Source organism: Salmo trutta, chromosome 39 (genome assembly GCF_901001165.1).
Source record: "Salmo trutta chromosome 39, fSalTru1.1, whole genome shotgun sequence".
Classification (NCBI taxonomy): Eukaryota; Metazoa; Chordata; class Actinopteri; order Salmoniformes; family Salmonidae; genus Salmo; species Salmo trutta.
The window spans coordinates 10,457,884-10,479,192 of record NC_042995.1 but is presented as its reverse complement, the minus strand read 5'-3'; the positions used below and the strand labels follow the sequence as shown (position 1 = coordinate 10,479,192).

Sequence of the window (21,309 nt, the reverse complement as noted above, 5' to 3'; positions counted from 1 at the left end):
GATAGATTTCACCAGATGTATAAATGTGAAGAATCTGCTTATCGTTTCCACTCACTACCAAATATGGTAGTGAGAGGAAGCCCACTGGCCGGCAGTGGGAGAAGATGGAACGAGATCGATTTTGGCCGACATTCTGCAAATGTTCTAATCTATGAAACATCTGATCTTAATACAGTTTTCTGTTGCCAAAACTAAAATCTGCTATGAACAGAGTGGACTAAGTTTTGTAGACTTTACCATTTGCAAAAGTATATATATTTTTTAATTGCCTAACAGAAATATGCAGATGTGTTCTAGAACGCGGCAATAAGATCTCTCTAGCTCGTGCTTGGATCTGCCTGCTATGACTCATCTGTTCGCATCGGAAATGTGGTCTATCTAGGTTTAGTTATAAAGAATCTTTGGTGCAACCATCCGTGCATTCAGGGATCCTTGGGATGGCCCTAACCCATTATATGAGAAGGGTGGCACTTAATTTGTTGCCGGATCCTCCAGCACCTCTCAGTTTTGTTTCCGGGACCCATTTGCCAGGATCAGGTAGCCTACCTCGTGAAATGAAAAATCAAGTTTGCAATGTAAAAATGCTGTAAAAACGCTGGAAAACAGGTTGTAAATGGATCCTGCTGAAAAGAAAATAATAATCTGTCCTTGAACAGCATGCATCCAAAATATATTGTGAAATATACTTTCAGAATATTTCTAAAACAAAAAGTCCCTTTCAAATAGGTCTTTGAGCAAACAGCATAGTTTTACAAAGTAAAGCAAGAGAGAGAAGCTTTTGTCCGGTGAGTGAGCTGAACATCATTGGGTGAGTCAGTGAAACTGGAAAGCTTTTTTAGGACTATAACTTCCTCCTCATATTGTACAATGTGTTTCTCCTCACACCTGGCCTAGGCTATTGATGGATTCATGACAAGGTCGTTTATATTGACCTCAGATTCTCAGTTTGTCAGTGTCAAAGTAGTGTGTTTTGTGAGGTATTAAAAAAGTATTGAAAGTCCCCAGTCATCTAAAATGATGTAGAACTGCATGAAATCCATCTATAAAAAGGCCACATTTTTCCTGGAGTCTAGGCTACAATAAAAATGTACTCCATGTGTGTAACTTCTGTTAGCGGCTCAACACCACTGGTCCTGAGTGGCGCAGCAGTCTAACACAATGCATCTCAGTTCAAGAGGATTCACGACAGTCCCTGGTTCGAATCCAGGATGTATCACATCCGGCCGTGATTGGGAGTTCCCTAGGTCGGCGCACAATTGGCCCATCATCGTCCGGGTTTGGCCGTCATTGTAAATAAGAATTTGTTCTTAACTGACTTGCCTAGTCAAATACATTTTTTAATAAAAAAATAAAAATATGCCAGTATGCTAAAGCCATGATAATGCATGCAACGCTTTATTAAGGGTGATTGTATTTAATGTGTTGTGGTACCTCAGAGACCCCCAGGTCAACCCTCTCTTAGGCTCACGTTTGGTTCCGGCACCTCCCAATTTACACAGTAAGCACTGGAGAAGTGGGTAGCTGCTGCTGCCTCCTCCAGGACACATTCTTTACATAGAGTTCATCAGGCTGTTGATTGTGGCATCTGGAATATTATCCCACTCTTCAAAGGCTGTGTGAAATTCCTGGATATAGGAGGGAACTGGAACAAGCTGTCGTACACTTCGATCCGGACCATCCTCAAAGGGTGGCATGTCTGGTGAGTATGTAGGCCATGGAATTGGGACATTTTCAATTGTGTACAGTGTCTTTCTTGCGACATCGGGCTGTGCATTGTCATGCTGAAACATGAGGTGATGGCGGCGGATGAATGGCAGTACAATGGGCCTCAGGATCGTGTCACGGCATCTCTGTGCACTCAAATTGCCATTGATAAAATGCAGTTGTGTTCGTTGTCTGTAGCTTATGCCTGCCCATACCATAACCTCACCATGGTGCACTCTGTTCACAACACTGACATCAGGGCTCCCCATTAGCTGCCTCCAAGGTACCTACTCAGCTACTCTTGTCCCCAGATCAAGGTGCACCCGTGTAATGATGGTCATGCTATTTAATCAGCTTCTTGATATGTCTCACCTGTCAGGTGGATGGATTATCTTAGCAAAGGAGAAATGCTCACTAACACTGATGTAAATGGAACATGTCTGGAATCTTTTATTTCACCTCATGAAACATAGGACCAACACTTTACATGTTGCATTTATATGTTTGTTCTGTGAATACAGTTTTATTTATCATACAAACTATAATAACAAAATGTAAATTAAACTAAATCAGCCTGCTTTTCTGTTCTAATCAGCTCCCTACACAGGCTGAGAAGGATACTGTAAGAGCGGAACATTTTCTGACGATAGTAGTCCTTGTAGTCTTGGAGGCCCAAAAACTTCTCAGCTGCAGATATGATGTCCAGCTTCTTGGACTTCTTGTGCAGTACAATTAATAACTGTGGCTATAAATACTAAAAACATCCACCTTCTTCACAATAAGTGCATCCAGATCACTTGATTGACGTATAACATTTGCAACTGGTTGTGGTGCATCCACCACCATATCTTCTTCAGAACTGTGGCCTCTTGCCCCTATAACTCTGTTCACCACCTCCACATAGAATATTTCCTGTACAGTCCTAATCCTTGACACAACCTCTTTCACCCTAACAGGGCACACTGGGAATTCAGGAACATGACACCCACCACAGTTGCAGCATTTTACATTCACATAACCTTCAATAAAAAATGTCTGTCTGCAAACACTTAATATGTGGCCAAACCCTTAGCATTTCTTACGTGCATCGGGTTTTACACCAACTCTCTCATGGGGAATCTTATATATCCCAGCTTTACATAGGGTGGTAGATAGTCTCTATTATTGATGTTTGATGAAGAGTAACGTTGCTCCTTTCTCACATTCTCCATACGGGTCAAGCGAAGTGCACTTGCGTCCTCCTTCTTTGGGATTTGGTTGGCGGATCACATTTACAGCGAGGGAAAAAAGTATTTGATCCCCTGCTGATTTTGTACATTTGCCCACTGACAAATAAATGATCAGTCTATAATTTTAATGGTAGGTTTATTTGAACAGTGAGAGACAGAACAAAAAAAATCCAGAAAAACGCATGTCAAAAATGTTATAAAATGATTTGCATTTTAATGAGGGAAAAAAGTATTTGACCCCTCTGCAAAACATGACTTAGTACTTGGTGGCAAAACCCTTGTTGGCAATCAGAGGTCAGACGTTTCTTGTAGTTGGCCACCAGGTTTGCACACATCTCAGGAGGGATTTTGTCCCACTCCTCTTTGCAGATCTTCTCCAAGTCATTAAGGTTTCGAGGCTGACGTTTGGCAACTCGACCCTTCAGCTCCCTCCACAGATTTTCTATGGGATTAAGGTCTGGAGACTGGCTAGGCCACTCCAGGACCTTAATGTGCTTCTTCTTGAGCCACTCCTTTGTTGCCTTGGCCGTGTGTTTTGGGCCATTTTCAATGCCCTGGCTGAGGGAAGGAGGTTCTCACACAAGATTTGATGGTACATGGCCACGTCCATCGTCCCTTTGATGCGGTGAAGTTGTCCTGTCCCCTTAGCAGAAAAACACCCCCAAAGCATAATGTTTCCACCTCCATGTTTGACGGTGGGGATGGTGTTCTTGGGGTCATAGGCAGCATTCCTCCTCCTCCAAACACGGCGAGTTGAGTTGATGCCAAAGAGCTCCATTTTGGTCTCATCTGACCACAACACTTTCACCCAGTTGTCCTGTGAATGATTCAGATGTTCATTGGAAAACTTCAGATGGGCATGTATATGTGCTTTCTTGAGCAGGGGGACCTTGCGGGCGCTGCAGGATTTCAGTCCTTCACGGCGTAGTGTGTTACCAATTGTTTTCTTGGTGACTATGGTCCCAGCTGCTTTGAGATCATTGACAAGATCCTCCCGTGTAGTTCTGGGCTGATTCCTCACCGTTCTCATGATCATTGCAACTCCACGAGGTGAGATCTTGCATGGAGCCCCAGGCCGAGGGAGATTCTTTTGTGTTTCTTCCATTTGCGAATAATCGCACCAACTGTTGTCACCTTCTCACCAAGCTGCTTGGCGATGGTCTTGTAGCTCATTCCAGCCTTGTGTAGGTGATAAGAGAATTATCTAATAAAGGTAAATGAATCAATAAACCATGATGAATTATTAGTCATACAGCATGGTTAATGAATAATCAATGTAATGATCAATGTAGGGATCGATTGGTCTGATTAGTTCCGGAAAGTCCAGGAACCACTGGAGAGGGAAAGAAATGTGTGTATGCAATTAGTATAGAGAGCTACAGAAGCAGATGGTCAAGGGAGTAAAACTTCAGAGAGTTCCTAACCTTGAAGGAAAGGAACAGGCTGAGCCAGAAGGTGATAAACAGCGTGAGAAGTTTATGGGGGTTGCAGGTCACCAACAGATTGTGTGTAAATGCATGTGCGTAAGTAAGCAAGAACTATTTAATGACTGTTTTGATATCCTGACGCCAGAACGTTCTCATGAATAAAGCTACAGAAACCTTTTGCAGAAAGCTGAGTCCTTGCCTAATTATTTTAACCCATTGTCTTACAAACCTTGGGCATTAGTCAAGGCGAATTGATTATTGATTATTATCATCAAAGATATAAAATTCCTTTAACAGTAGGTCTACAATCTTGTCCCTGACATCCTTGGAGAGCTCTTTGGTCTTGGCCATGGTGGAGAGTTTGGAATCTGATTGATTGATTGCTTCTGTGGACAGGTGTCTTTTATACAGGTAACAAACTGAGATTAGGAGCACTCCTTTTAAGAGTGTGCCCCTAATCTCAGCTCGTTACCTGTATAAAAGACACCTGGGAGCCAGAAATCTTTCTGATTGAGAGGGGGTCAAATACTTATTTCCCTCATTAAAATGCAAATCAATTTATAACGTTTTTGACATGCGTTTTTCTGGATTTCTTTGTTGTTATTCTGTCTCTCACTGTTCAAATAAACCTTCCATTAAAATTATAGACTGATCATTTATTTGTCAGTGGGCAAACATACAAAATCAGCTGGGGATCAAATACTTTTTTCCCCCTCACTGTAAAAGTTGGATGTGATCCGCCAACCAAATCCCAAAGGAGGAGGACGCAAGTGCACTTCGCTTGACCCGTATGAAGAATGTGAAAAAGAAGCAAAGTTAGTCTCTATTATTGATGTTTGATGAAGAGTATTTACCACCCTTTGTAAAGCTGGGATATATAAGATACCCCATACCCCACTGTAGCTGCATACACCGCCACCTACTGTACTGGTGTGAGGGATTCCACAGCCTACATACATTCAATTAATTGATACATAATTAATGCAAAAGTCCACATGACAAAGTATTCTCTTGTTTCCCAACGCTCTACACTGGATCTACTACTCACCAATAGACGGGCATCCCAGACATCTGTAATCTTCCATTTCAACTAGAGGTCGACCGATTATGATTGTTCAACGCCGATACCGATTATTGGAGGGCCCAAAAAGCAGGTACCGATTAATCGGCCGATTTTTATTTATTTATTTGTAATAATGACAATTACAACAATACTGAATGAACACTTATTTTAACTTAATATAATACATCAATAAAATAAATAAATGAAACATGTTCAATTTGATTTAAATAATGCAAAAACAAAGTGTTGGATAAGAAAGTAAAAGTGCAATATGTGCCATGTAAAAAAAGCTAACGTTTAAGTTCCTTGCTCAGAATATGAGAACATATGAAAGCTGGTGGCTCCTTTTAACATGAGTCTTCAATATTCCCAGATAAGATGTTTTAGGTTGTAGTTATTATAGGAATTATAGGACTCTCTCTCTCTATACGATTTGTATTTCATACACCTTTGACTATTGGATGTTCTTATAGGCACTTTAGTATTGCCAGTGTAACAGTATAGCTTCCGTCCCTCTCCTCGCTCCTGCCTGGGCTCGAACCAGAAACACATCGACAACAGCCACCCTAGAAGCAGCGTTACCCATGCAGAGCAAGGGGAACAACTACTCCAAGTCTCAGAGCGAGTGACGTTTCAAACGCTATTAGTGCGCACCCGCTAACTAGCTAGCCATTTCACATCAGTTACACCAGCCTAATCTCGGGAGTTGATAGGCTTGAAGTCATAAACAGCGCAATGCTTGAAGCACAGCGAAGAGCTGCTGGCAAAACGCACGAAAGTGCTGTTTGAATGAATGCTTACGAGCATGCTGGTGCCTACCACCGCTCAGTCAGACTGCTCTATCAAATCATAGACTTAATTATAATATAATAAACACACAGAAATACGAGCCTTAGGTCATTAATATGGTCGAATCCGGAAACTATCATCTCGAATACAAAACGTTTTTCCTTTCAGTGAAATACGGAACCGTCCCGTATTTTATCTAACGGGTGGCATCCCTAAGTATAAATATTTCTGTTACATTGCACAACCTTCAATGTTATGTCATAATTACGTAAAAGTCTGGCAAATTAGTTCGCAACGAGCCAGGCGGCCCAAACTGTTGCATATACCCTGACTCTGCGTGCAATGAACGCAAGAGAAATTACACAATTTCACCTGGTTAATATTGCCTGCTAACCTGGATTTCTTTTAGCTAAATATGCAGGTTTAAAAATATATACTTCTGTGTATTGATTTTAAGAAAGGCATTGACGTTTATGGTTAGGTATACGTTGGAGCAACGTGTACCTACCGATTATATGCAACGCAGGACAGGCTAGATAAACTAGTAATATCATCAACCATGTGTAGTTAACTAGTGATTATGATTGATTGATTTTTTTTATAAGATAAGTTTAATGCTAGCTAGCAACTTACCTTGGCTTCTTATCGCATTTGCGTAACAGGCAGGCTCCTCGTGGAGTGCAATGTAAAGCAGGTGGTTAGAGCGTTGGACTAGTTAACCGTAAGGTTGCAAGATTGAATCCCCGAGCTGACAAGTAAAAACCTGTCGTTCTGCCCCTGAACAAGGCAGATAACCCACCGTTCCTAGGCCGTCATTGAAAATAAGAATGTGTTCTTAACTGACTTGCCTAGTTAAAAAAATATATAATAGTATTTTTTTAAACTTTTTTAAATCGGTGGCCAAAAATACAGATTGTTATGAAAACTTTAAAATCGGCCCTAATTAAAATCGGCCATTCCGATTAATCGGTCGACCTCTAATACAGAGAAGAGAGTCGGCCCGAGAATTGAGCCCTGTGGCATCCCCATAGAGACTGCCAGAGGTCCGGACATCAGGCCCTCCGATTTGACACACTGAACTCTATCAGAGAAGTAGTTGGTAAACCAGGCGAGCCAATCATTTGACAAACCAAGGCTGTCGAGTCTGCCAATAAGAATGTGATGATTGACAGAGTTGAAAGCCTTGGCCAGGTCGATGAATACGGCTGCACAGTAATGTCTCTTATTGATGGCGGTTATGATTTCGTTTAGGACCTTAAGCGTTGCTGAGGTGCACCCATGACCAGCTCTGAAACCAGATTGCATAGCGGAGAAAGTACGGTGGGATTTGAAATGGTCGGTAATCTGTTTGTTAATTTGGCTTTCGAAGACTTTAGCAAGACAGGGTAGGATAGATATAGGTCTGTAGCAGTTTGGGTCTAGTGTCACCCCTTTGAAGAGGGGGATGACCGCGGCAGCTTTCCAATATTTGGGAATGTCAGACGATACGAAAGAGAGGTTGAAAAGGCTAGTTATGGGGGTTGCAACAATTTCGGCAGATCATTTTAGAAAGAGAGGGTCCAGATTGTCTAGCCCGGCTGATTTGTAGGGGTCCAGGTTTTGCAGCTCTTTCAGAACATCAGCTATCTGGATTTGGTTGAATAAGAAATGGTGGGGGCTTTGGCGGGTTGCTGTGGTGGGTGCCGGGTAGTTGACCGGGGTAGGGGTAGCCAGGTGGAAAGCATGGCCAGCCGTAGAGAAATGCTTATTGAAATTCTCAATTAGTGGATTTATCGGTGGTAACAGTGTTTCCTAGCCTCAGAGCAGTGGGCAGCTGAGAGGAGGTGCTGTTATTCTCCATGGACTTTACAGTGTCCCAGATTTTTTTGAGTTAGTACTACAGGATGCAAATTTCTGTTTGAAAAAGCTAGCCTTAGCTTTCCTAACTGCCTGTGTATTTGTTCCTAACTTCCCTGAAAAGTTGCATATCACGGGGGCTATTCGATGCGAATGCAGAACGCCACAGGATGTTTTTGTGCTGGTCAAGGGCAGACAGGTCTGGAGTGAACCAAGGACTATATCTATTCCTAGTTCTACATTTTGTGAATGGGGCATGCTTATTTAAGATGGTGAGGAAGGCACTTTTAAAGAATAGCCAGGCATCATCTACTGACGGGATGAGGTCAATGTCATTCCAGGATACCCCGGCCAGGTTGATTAGAAAGGCCTGCTCGCAGAAGTGTTTTAGGGAGCGTTTGACAGTGATGAGGGGTGGTCGTTTGGTTGCAGACCCATTACGGATGCAGCCAATGAGGCAGTGATCGCTGAGATCTTGATTGAAAACATCAGAGGTGTATTTGGAGGGCGAGTTAGTTAGGATGATATCTATGAGGGTGCCCGTGTTTACAGATTTGGTGTTGTACCTGGTAGGTTCATTGATAATTTGTGTGAGATTGAGGGCATCAAGCTTAGATTGTAGGATGGCCGGGGTGTTAACCTCTCTTGGGCAGGTGGGACGCTACCGTCCCACCCACGGGACACACTATTCAACAGCCAGTGAAAAATCAGAGCGCCAAATTCCAAACAACAAAATGTCATAATTCAAAGTTCTCAAACATACGACTATTTTACACCATTTTAAAGGTACACTTCTCCTTAATGTAACCACATTGTCCGATTTCAAAAAGGCTTTAACGACGAAAGCATAAAGTTAGATTATGTTAGGACAGGTGCAACACAAGAAAAACCACACAGCCATTTTCCAAGCAGGAGAGGGGTCACAAATACCAGAAATTCAGCTATAATTAAGCACTAACCTTTGACGATCTTCATCAGATGACACTCCTAGGACTCAATGTTAGACAATACATGTATGCTTTGTTCGATAAAGTTCATATTTATATCCAAAAACCGCATTTTACATTGGCGCGTGATGTTCAGAAAATATTTTGCCTCCAATACCTCCAGTGAATCAGCACAACAATTTACAAAAATACTCATCATAAACGTTGATAAAATATTAAACTGTTATTCAAAGAATTATAGATAACCATCTCCTTTATGCAACCGCTGTGACAGATTTCAAAAAAGCTTCACGGGGAAAGCACACTTTGCAATAATCTGAGTACGGTGCACAGAAACATACACCAGGCAATACAGATACCCGCCATTTCGGAGTCATCTAAAATCATAAATGGCATTATAAATATTCACTTACCTTTGATGATCTTCATCAGAAGGCACTTCCAGGGATCCCAGGTCAACAATAAATGTTGTTTTGTTCGATTAAGTCCATAATTGATGTCCAAATACCTCGTTGTTTGCGCGTTCAGTAAGCTACTCCAAATGTAGGAAGCTCGCCCACAATTTCACGACGAAAAGTTTAAAATAAAGTTATATTTACGTTCGTTGAAACATGTCAAACGTTGTATAGCATCAATCTTTAGGACCCTTTTAACATAAAACTTCAATAATATTCCAACCGGACGATTCCAATGTTTTGGAACACAGCTACCTCATCATGTGAACGCGTGCCACAAAACTCATGTAATTTTCTGAGTCACCAACTTCCCGGCATCCTTGTTCGCTCTCTGTTCACTGCAAAAGCCTGACACTAGGTTCTAAAGACTGTTGACATCTAGTGGAAGCCTTAGAAAGTGCAAAATGAACCCTAAGCCACTGTGTGTTAGATAGGCAATGACTTCAAAAGACTACAAGCACCAGATTTCCCACTTCCTGGTTGGATTTTTCTCAGGTTCTTGCCTGCCATATGAGTTCTGTTATACTCACAGACATCATTCAAACAGTTTTAGAAACTTCAGAATGCATATTCTAGTTCCTGGGCCCGAGTAGTAGGCCGTTTAATTTGGGTACGTTTTTCATCCGGCCGTGAAAATACTGCCCCCTACCCTAGTGAAGTTAAGCATGTCCCAGTTTAGGTCACCTAGTAGCACGAGATCAGAAGATAGATGGGGGGCAATCAATTCACATATGGTGTCCAGGGCACAGCTGGGGGCAGAGGGAGATCTATAGCAAGCGGCAACAGTGAGAGACTTGTTTCTGGAAAGGTGAATTTTTAGAAGTAGAAGCTCGAAATGTTTGGGTACAGACTTGGATAGTAATACAGAACTCTGCAGGCTCTCTCTGCAGTAGATTGCAACACCGCCGCCTTTGGCAGTTCTATCTTGGCGGAAAATGTTATAGTTAGCGATTTCAGGGTTTTTGGTGGTTTTCCTAAGCCAGGATTCAGACACGGCTAAGACATCCGGGTTGGCAGTGTGCTAAAGCAGTGAGTAAAACAAACTTAGGGAGTAGGCTTCTAACGTTAACATGCATAAAACCAAGGCTTTTACGGTTACAGAAGTCAACAAATGAGAGAAGCTGGAGAGTGGGAGTGGAGCTAGGCACTGCAGGACCTGGATTAACCTCTACATATCCAGAGAAACAGAGGAGAAGTAGGATAAGGGTACGGCTAAAGGCTATACGAACTGGCCATCTAGCACGTTCGGAACAGAGAGTAAAAGGAGCAGGTTTCTGGGCACGATAGCATAGATTCAAGGCATAGTGTACAGACAAAGGTAAGGTAGGATGTGAGCACATTGGAGGTAAACCTAGGCATTGAGTAATGATGAGTTAATAAAACAAACGCTGGCAATACTGGTGTGCAAGTCTGAGTGGCATGAAATAACATCTACCTTCTCATTGAAACAGTTCATCAAACAGTTCTACTGCAACTTTTCATACACAGTGGGAAGTTGGAATGAACAAAAAGCATAGTTAGATAGAACCTGCTCTTACCATGAGAAACTGATTTCCCAATCTTCTCCTCCACTTCTTCATCTTTAATGTTGACATTCAGCTCCAGTGTTTGACTGCAGTCTTCCAGCTTCACTGATGCCATCTCTGGATCCTGCAGTGCAAACTGGGCTCCACTGTCACAATCAGGACCCAGTAGGTTTGGACTCAGTGTGGAAGGAGAGAGGCAGGCTGGGATTGTCCTCACTGTTGATGTTACCGGCCTCATACCTGAGTCGGCAAGTAGAACAAGAGAATCAGACACAAAAGTTATTTTCTTGACAGTTCTGATACTTTCTTTATTCTCTAAAAATATTTTATATTTTTTCTTGTTCAATTATCTAATTCAGTGCTGGACTTGGACTGAAATAGTTGCCGATACTCATTTTGGGTGCTGGTACTGTTTATATTTATGTGCAGGAGCTCCACAATACTTTTGAGCCAATACTAAACCTATAGTAGAAAATGCATAAATGACTCAAACCATTTATTTAGTACAAGGTTCCAGTTAGTTTTAGCCAGCACTACGAGCTATTTTCCTTAATAACCTTCCTTGTCGTCACTGTATTACTTCAAAAACACAACACCGTAACAACCATAAAATTGTCTCCCTGTGAGGATGAAGTTTGTTGATGCAGACCAAGTGGCGCCGCCATTTTACCAGCTTGTGAACATTTCCTTTCACGGAGCTCTACGGACAGTTCCTTCGGCCTCATGGCTTGGTTTTTGCTCTGACATTTAAAACAAATAATAATTATATGTATATATGTATATATTTCACCTTTATTTAACCAGGTAGGCTAGTTGAGAACAAGTTGTCATTTACAACTGCGACCTGGCCAAGATAAAGCAAAGCAGTTCGACACATAAACCAACACAGAGTTACACATGGAATAACCAAACAGACTCAATAATACAGTAGAAAAAGTCTTTATACACAGTGTGTGCAAATGAGGTAAGGGAGGTAAGGCAATAAATAGGCCATGGTGGCAAAGTAATTACAATATACCAATTAAACACTGGAGTGATTGATGTGCAGAAGACGAATGTGCAAGTAGAGATACTGGGGTGCAAAGGAGCAAGATAAATATATACAGTATGTGGATGAGGTAGTTGGATGGGCTATTTACAGATGGGCTATGTACAGGTGCAGTGTTCTGTGAGCTGCTCTGACAGCTGGTGCTTAAAGCTAGTGAGGGAGATATGAGTCTCAAGCTTCAGTGATTTTTGCAGTTCGTTCCAGTCATTGGCAGTAGAGAACTGGAAGGACAGGCGGCCAAAGGAGGAATTGGCTTTGGGGTGCCAGTGCTACGGGTGGGTGCTGCTATTGTGACCACTGAGCTGAGATAAGGCGGGGCTTTACCTAGCAAAGACTTGTAGATGACCTGGAGCCAGTGGGTTTGGCGACGAGTATGAAGCGAGGGCCAGCCAACGAGAGCATACAGGTCGCAGTGGTGGGTAGTATATAGGGCTTTGGTGACAAAACGGATGGCACTGTGATAGACTGCATCCAATTTGTTGAGTAGAGTGTTGGAGGCTATTTTGTAAATGACGTCGCCGAAGTCAAGGATCAGTAGGATGGTCAGATTTACGAGGGTATGTTTGGCAGCATGAGTGAAGGATGCTTTCTTGCGAAATAGGAAGCCGATTCCAGATTTAATTTGGGATTGGAGATGCTTAACCTGTTATGGATAGGGGGCAGTATTTTCACGGCCGGATAAAAAAACGTACCTGATTTAATCTGTTTATTACTCCTGCCCAGAAACTAGAATATGCATATAATTGTTTGATTTGGATAGAAAACACTCTAAAGTTTCTAAAACTGTTTGAATGGTGTCTGTGAGTATAACAGAACTCATATGGCAGGCCAAAACCTGAGAAGATTCCAAACAGGAAGTGCCCTCTCTGACCATTTCTTGGCCTTCTTTAGCCTCTTTTTTGAAAACATAGGATCTCTGCTGTAACGTGACACTTTCAAAGGCTCCCATAGGCTCTCAGAAGGCGCCAGAACGTTGAATGATGACTATGCAGTCCATGGCTGAAAAACAGTAGCGCGTTTGGATAGTGGTCGATCTGAGAACAATGAGACGGGCGCACGCGCTTGCACGTGAAGAGTCCATGAAGAGTCCATTTTACATTTTCAGTCTTTGAACGAAAACAACGACTCCCGGTCGGAATATTATCGCTATTTTACGAGAAAAATCGCATAAAAATGTATTTGAAACAGCATTTGACATGCTTCGAAGTACGGTAATGGAATATTTTGAATTTATTTGGCACGATACGCGCGGGCGCGTCACCCTTCGTTACCCTTCGGATAGTGTCTTGAACGCACGAACAAAACGCCGCTATTTGGATATAACTATGGATTATTTGGAACCAAACCAACATTTGTTGTTGAAGTAGAAGTCCTGGGAGTGCATTCTGACGAAGAACAGCAAAGGTAATCCAATTTTTCTCTATAGTAAATCTGAGTTTGGTGAGTACCAAACTTGGTGGGTGTCAAAATAGCTAGCCTGTGATGGCCGGGCTATCTACTCAGAATATTGCAAAATGTGCTTTCACCGAAAAGCTATTTTAAAATCGGACACTGCGATTGCATAAAGGAGTTCTGTATCTATAATTCTTAAAATAATTGTTATGTTTTTTTTGTGAACGTTTATCGTGAGTAATTTAGTAAATTCACCGGAAGTGTTCGGTGGGAATGCTAGTTCTGAACGACACATGCTAATGTAAAAAGCTGTTTTTTGATATAAATATGAACTTGATTGAACAAAACATGCATGTATTGTATAACATAATGTCCTAGGAGTGTCATCTGATGAAGATCATCAAAGGTTAGTGCTGCATTTAGCTGTGGTTTTGGTTTTTGTGACATTATATGCTAGCTTGAAAAATGGGTGTCTGATTATTTCTGGCTGGGTACTCTGCTGACATAACCTAATGTTTTGCTTTCGTTGTAAAGCCTTTTTGAAATCGGACAGTGTGGTTAGATAAAGGAGAGTCTTGTCTTTAAAATGGTGTAAAATAGTCATATGATTGAAAAATTGAAGTTTTCGGATTTTCGAAGAGTTTGTATTTCGCGCCACGCCCTATCATTGGATATTGGAGCGGTTTTCCGCTAGCGGAACGTCTAGATGTAAGAAGTTAATGTGAGTCTGGAAAGAGAGTTTACAGTCTAACCAGACACCTAGGTATTTGTCGTTGTCCACGTATTGTAAGTCAGAACCGTCCAGAGTAGTGATGCTGGACGGGCGGGCAAGTGCGGGCAGCGATCGGTTGAAGAGCATGCATTAAGTTTTACTTGCATTTAAGAGCAGTTGGAGTCCACAGAAGGAGAGTTGTATGGCATTGAAGCTCGTATGGAGGTTAGTTAACACAGTGTCCAACGAAGGGCCAGAGGTATACAGAATGGTGTCGACTACGTAGAGATGGATCAAAGAATCACCAGCAGCGAGAGCGACATCATTGATGTATACAGAGAAGAGAGTCAGCCCGAGAATTGAACACTGTGGCACCCCCATAGAGACTGCCAGAGGTCCGGACAACAGGCCCTCCGATTTGACACACTGAACTCTATCAGAGAAGTAGTTGGTGAACCAGGCGAGGCAGTCATTTGAGAAACCAAGGCTGTTGAGTGTGCCGATAAGAATGTGGTGATTGACAGAGTGCACTGTCAAATGTGGGACCTTATATAGACAGATGTGTGCCTTTCCAAATCATGTCCAATCAATTGAATTTACCACCAGGTTGACAACAATCAAGTTGTAGCAACATCTCAAGGATGATCAATGGACACAAGATGCACCTGAGCTCAATGTGGAGTCTTATAGCAAAGGGTCTGAATACTTGTAAATAGGGTACTTCTGTTTTTAATTTTTAATAAATGTGAAACATTTCTAAAAACCTGTGTTTGCATTGTCATTATGGGGTATTGTGTGTAGATTGATGAGGAACGTTTTTTATTTAATCCATTTTAGAATAAGGCTGTAAAGAAACAAACTGTGGAAAAAGTCAAGGTTTCTGAATACTTTCCGAATGCACTGTATGTATTCATATCAGTAGGCTGTGCAATACAAAAGAGGAATAAAACTATTCTAAAAGTATCTCGTACGTCATAAAAATGATGAGCTATATCATCCTCCACTCACTATCAAAAGGGTTAGTAGCTACACAGACTCATTTAATTTCATATCATCCTCCACTCACTATCACAAGGGTTAGAAACTACACAGACTCATTTCATATCATCCTCCTCTCACTATCAGAAGAGTTAGAAACTACAGACTCACTTCATAAAACTTTAAAACACTGGCAGTTTGTCTACTCTCTGATCACTCCAGACAGCCCAGGTATAAAACAAATGCTGGCAATACTGGTGTCAACCCATGCAAGTATCAGTAGCATGAAATAACATCTACCTTCTCATGGAAACAGTTCATCATGAAACAGTTCTACTGCAACTTTTCATACACAGTGGAAAGTTGGAATGAACAACACAAACTTAGAACCTGCTCTTACCATGAGAAACAGATTTGCCAATCTTCTCCTCCTCTTCTTCATCTTTAATGTTGACATTCAGCTCCAGTGTTTGACTGCAGTCTTCCAGCTTCACTGATGACATCTCTGGATCCTGCAGTGCAAACTGGGCTCCACTGTCACAATCAGGACCCAGTGACTGTAGGTTTCTACTTTAAATGACTTAAATGTAAATGTAGTAATAAAGGAGAAACAGACACAAAAGTTAGTTCTGGCACTCTTTATCCTCTAAAAATAGTTTATAATTAGGTGCAGGAGCTCCACAATACTATTGAGCTAATATTCTATAAGAGGAACATGAGCTCAAACAGTAGAAATTTGAGGTGACGGTTCTCAGCTCCGGTGAGCTCCTGTCCAAGTCAAGCACTGATCTCACTTCAATAGATCTGGTAACTAAGCACTGACAAAACATGAATTAATTCACATGAGACAAAGTATACACTTTAAATTAGGCTACACAACTCTAAATGCACTTAATCTACATGAATGCAAAAATGACTGAAAAACCATTTAGTACAAGTTTGCAGTATGTTTTAGGCAGCACTATGTACTATTTTCCTGAATAACCTTGTCTTCACTGTACTTTTCCAATCAAAAACCAATAGTATTTCTGTTCACACCATATGAACATGTATAGATAGACAGAAACAACAGAATGTCTTTGAATATTAGTACAAATGTAGAAAACTGATAATCATTACATTCAGCTCCAAAACAGTAGTGCAACCGTAAAATTGTCTCTCTGCTGCTCCCTCACTGCCTGCACTGAAGTACGTTGACGCAGACCGAGTGGGAACCGCCATTTTACCAGCTGGTGAATTTTACACAAACCCAAAAACGACATATAAAACGAACCCACAAATCTCAAATAAATGTGTCCTTTATGAAATTACCTTGACAAAATGATATACATCCACTCAGAGAGTTATCACTTTCACTCACGCGGTTTGAAATAAAAAAATAGCACATAAAACCTTTATCAAACGTGATAATAACTTGACGTATTTGTTACCTAGCATGTTATGGCATGTTCTTTCGATATTATAACGTGCTATTACATACCAGAAATTATTCATTTGAAATGGACACAGAAGTTGTCGCCTCGACTCCACAATTCTGGCGTATCCTTTATTCTGAAGAATGATGCGCGCCTGCGCAGAACTTCCTGTTCCCCACTACCAGTTTCAAAACCCAGAGACGTAACAACGCGAGACTTCAGAGAACGCCTGTGAAGCAGACCAAGCCGGGGTTTGAGAAGTCAATGAGAGAAGAGGACAATTCTGATACTTTTGCAGCGGCTAATGGGGATCCTAATATATACCTAAAAGATTCCGTCGGCACACACTTGAAACATGGCCATTATTTTATCAATTTCATAACTGCAGTGGCTTATTCACAATACCTCTCACTGCGTATCATACATATCACAGGTAGCCTAGTTATTAGAGCGTTGGGGCAAGTAACCGAAATGTTGCTGCGTCGAATCCCCGACATGACAAGATAAAAATATATCTCTCTGCCCCTGAACAATGCAGTTAACCCACTGTTCCCTGGTAGGCCGTCATTGTAAATAAGAATTTGTTCTTAAGTGACTTGCCTTGTTAAATAAAGATTATTTTTTTTAAATCACATGAGTCGGCAGACCGAAGTAAAGTTGGTGTTATATATATTCATTCGCCAAAAGCCATTTAAAATTGCAAAAATCTATAACTAATTAATTGATTGTCACAAAAATATTAGTGGTTTATTCTATAAATGTCTAGCATACTTTTACAACCTTTGTTTGAGTGGAATTTCCAGTTTTGACTTGATAGAAATACATAATCTGTCAAATGTTTTATACAGTTTTAAATGACAACTTATTCACCGTTTGTCACAGAAACATCAAACTATGTATGATTTATTCTATAAATGTCTAGTATATAGTCTAGTAGATTGTCGCGAAAGAAAAAACGTTATAGACGAGACAAACTCGTCAAGACCGGAGAGAGAGAGGTACCTTTTCCATTGAATTTGTTTAGTTTTCTTTTCGGAATACATGGATTCTGTTGGGCGATTTAGCATAGGAAGTTAGCTAGAATTTTGGCCTGCTAGCTAACTGCAGTGCCATAACTGTAGCTAGCAAACGTTAGCTGGCGTTATTGTTAGGCCTGCTAACTAGTTACCATATCACATTGTACAGAATATACTTTCCATGTAGTATGTTGAGTTTTGTTAGGATTAGTTAGGTAGTTTTCTAACCTTGGCTAGCTACGTTACCTAACCTAAATCTGACAAATAGCTATGATATGGGCGCTACTCGCTAGCTAGCTGGGCTCACCTTTGTGTGAAGCTAGCCACAATAACGATTATCCTCATCAGTGGAATTTACGGCTCGCCTTCATAATAAAAGTCCCCCATTGGAAACAACAGGGTGTGGTCAATCTTGGGTTAGTTATACACATCTTTCGTGTTAGCATGCACTTTTATAGCTAGCTGGACAACACAATAACTAGTTAGCAAGGCCTAGCTAACTATAGGCTTAAACTATGGAAAGCATGATGATGATAACTACTGTAGGGTAACGTAGTGTCTAAATTGCCATACATTCTTCTCTACCACAGATTTCCATAAGTATTCAGACCCTTTGCTATGAGACTCGAAATTGAGCTCTGGTGCATTCTGTTTCCAATGATTATACTTGAGATGTTTATACAACTTGATTGGAGTTCACCTGTGGTAAATTTAATTGATTGGACATGATTTGGAAAGGCACACACCTGTCTATATAAGGTCCCACATTTGACAGTGTATGTCAGAGCAAAAACCAAGCCATGAGGTCGAAGGAATTGTCCTTAGATCTCTATGAAAGGAATAATTCACAAACTGGTAAAATGGCGGTGCCCTCTCGGTCTGCGTCAACAAACTTCAGTGCAGGCACTGTGGGTGCAGCAGAGCGAGAGACAATTTTTACGGTTGCAGTACTGTTTTGAAGCTAAATGTAGTGATTATCAGTTTTCTACATGTGTAGTAATATTCAGACACAAATGTCAGTAGAATTCCATGAAAGGATTATGTCGAGGCACAGATCTGGGGGAGGGTACCAAAACATTTCTACAGTTTTTATTTAACTAGGCAAGTTGGTTAAGACATATTTTTTTGCTGGTAAAATGGCGGCACCACTCGTTCTGCATCAACAAACTTCATCCTCAGAGAGAGACAATTTTTCGGTTGCACTACTGTGTTGTTTTTTTGAAGTAATACAGTGAATACAAGGAAGGTTATTAAAGAAAATAGCACGTAGTGCTGCCTAAAACTAACTGGAACCTTGTACTAAATTGTTTTTTGAGTCATTTATGCATTTATATACTACAGGTTAAGTATTAGCTCAAAAGTATTGTGGAGCTCCTGCACCTAAATATAAACAGTATCAGCACCCAAAGTAGATGTCAGAGAGATTCTTGATGAAAACCTGCTCCAGAGCGCGCTCAGGACTTCAGACTGGGGTGAAGGTTCACCTTCCAACAGGACAACGACCCTAAACACACTGCCAAGACAACGCAGGAGTGGCTTCTGGACAAGTCCCGTAATGTCCTTGAGTGGCCCAGCCAGAGCCTGGCCACTGCTCGGAGCCTGGTTCCTGTCTAGGTTTCTTCCTAGGTTCCTTCCTGCTAGGGAGTTTTCACTAGCCACTGTGCTTCTGCATTGCTTGCTCTTTGGGGTTTTAGTCTCGGTACCTGCACCCTCAGTGGAGTCAACAAACACCGGAAGAATCCGTTTTTCAGGGAAAAGGCAGAGAGGAAGCCAAAGCCTGAAAACCGTAAGCTTCTGGTGTTTCTTCTATGCCTGATACGTTAGGTTAGGGTATCTGTAGAACACTTTGTGACAACTGCAGATGTAAAAAGGGCTTTATAAAATATATTTGATTGACATGTACGTCACACCAACTGACTGGTTATTCTGATGTTCACACAGGAGACCATGTTGAGACATTCTCTACATCCAGAAAGCAACAGCAGGAAGATCCCAGAGCTAAGAGGTCTCATCATTGCCAACACTGTGAGGAGATTTTGCCATTTCTATCAAAGCAAAAAATGCACACAGGAGTGAATCTGTATCCCTGCACTGACTGTGGGAAGAGCTGCAAAATATCAAGGGATCTGACAGTTCGTCAGTCAACACTGGAGAGAAGCCCTACTCCTGCTCTGACCGTTGGAAGAGTTTCTGTCAACATGGCCACTTAAAAAGACACCAACATATACATAAATGTGAGAATCCTCATCTGTTCTCTGACTAGTGAAGATTAAAATCATTCCATCATTTAATTCTCAAGAAATTGTAACACACTCTATTGTAATCCTATAGTTTCTCACTGTGAGAGAACTGTACAGAGGAAAGGGAGCGTTATTTAAATTTATCCTTTCTTTACTTTACTGATCAGTGTGCACCTTGTCAGTTTTGGTGTGTTTTGTTAGCTTCTACTGTGAAGATATTGAGATCACCTTAGATTTGCCTTTAGGATTGAATATCCTCTGCGAGGCTGGTTGATGGGGTGGTACTGCTTCCCTCTGCAGTTTTCTGTGGGAATGAGCTGGTAGACACAACATGTATCAGATGGAGATGTGATGATCAGTATTCACCATAAGTTTGGGTGGATACAATTTAATAAACAAAAAGTATTTTAAAACTAGATTAGTTATTTTAATTATGGATATGTTTGGATAACTTAATTGAAACCTGCTTGATTTATCTGCCAATGAAAAATAAAGTTTGTTCATGAATTTGTACTGGTCAAACTCTTCTCTTTTGTATAATGAATTACCAAAAAATGATGTTTCAAGTGACATATTTACTGTTTTTCTGAAGCTGAACAATACAGGAAGTTGAAATGAGCATCAAAGCTAAATCTGACCTATTCTCTAACATGTTTTATCAGCATAATCATCTGTGAGACCTGCTAGAGTACTGTAACTTTATTGTAGAGGTCGACCGATTCATCGGAATGCCCGATTAATTAGGGCCGATTTCAAGTTTTCATAACAATCGGAAATCGGTATTTTTGGACCCCGATTTGGCCGATTTTTTTATTTATTCATATATTTTTTAGACCTTTATTTAACTAGGCAAGTCAGTTAAAAACACATTCTTATTTTCAATGACGGCCTAGGAACGGTGGGTTAACTGCCTTGTTCAGGGGTAGAACGACAGATTTTTACCTTGTCAGCTCAGGGATTCAATCTTGCAACCTTACGGTTAACTAGTCCAATGCTCTAACCACCTGCTTTACATTGCACTCCACGAGGTTACGCGAATGCAGTAAGAAGCCAAGGTAAGTTGCTAGCTAGCATTAAACTTATCTTATAATCAATCAATCATAATCACTAGTTAACTACACATGGTTGATGATATTACTAGTTTATCTAGCCTGTCCTGCGTTGCATATAATCACTTAGGTACACGTTGCTCCAACCATAAACATCAATGCCTTTCTTAAAATCAATACACAAGTATATATTTTTAAACCTGCATATTTAGTTAATATTGCCTGCTAACATGAATTTCTTTTAACTAGGGAAAATGTGTCACTTCTCTTGCAAACAAAGTCAGGTTATATGCAGCAGTTTGGGCCGCCTGGCTTGTTGCGAACTGTGAAGACTATTTCTTCCTAACAAAGACAGCCGACATCGCCAAACGGGGGATGATTTAACAAAAGCGCATTTGCGAAAAAAGCACAATCGTTGCACGACTGTACCTAACCATAAACATCAATGCCTTTCTTAAAATCAATACACAGAAGTATATATTT

At 41.0% G+C, this 21,309-nt stretch overlaps 2 protein-coding genes and 1 long non-coding RNA gene across 7 annotated transcripts in view; 1 reads left to right on the top strand and 2 right to left on the bottom strand.

Moving 5' to 3' along the window:
• LOC115179515 (zinc finger protein OZF) overlaps positions 1–21,309 on the bottom strand; it is a 919,448-nt gene that overhangs the window by 224,841 nt on the left and 673,298 nt on the right. The gene's annotated exons all lie outside the window — the stretch shown is intronic.
• LOC115179539 (gastrula zinc finger protein XlCGF17.1-like) overlaps positions 1–21,309 on the bottom strand; it is a 558,171-nt gene that overhangs the window by 171,079 nt on the left and 365,783 nt on the right. The window lies entirely within an intron of this gene.
• On the top strand, positions 18,631–20,290 carry LOC115179577 (uncharacterized). The gene is made up of 2 exons (XR_003872956.1): positions 18,631–19,323; positions 19,479–20,290. It is a non-coding gene; the product is annotated as an uncharacterized LOC115179577 (long non-coding RNA).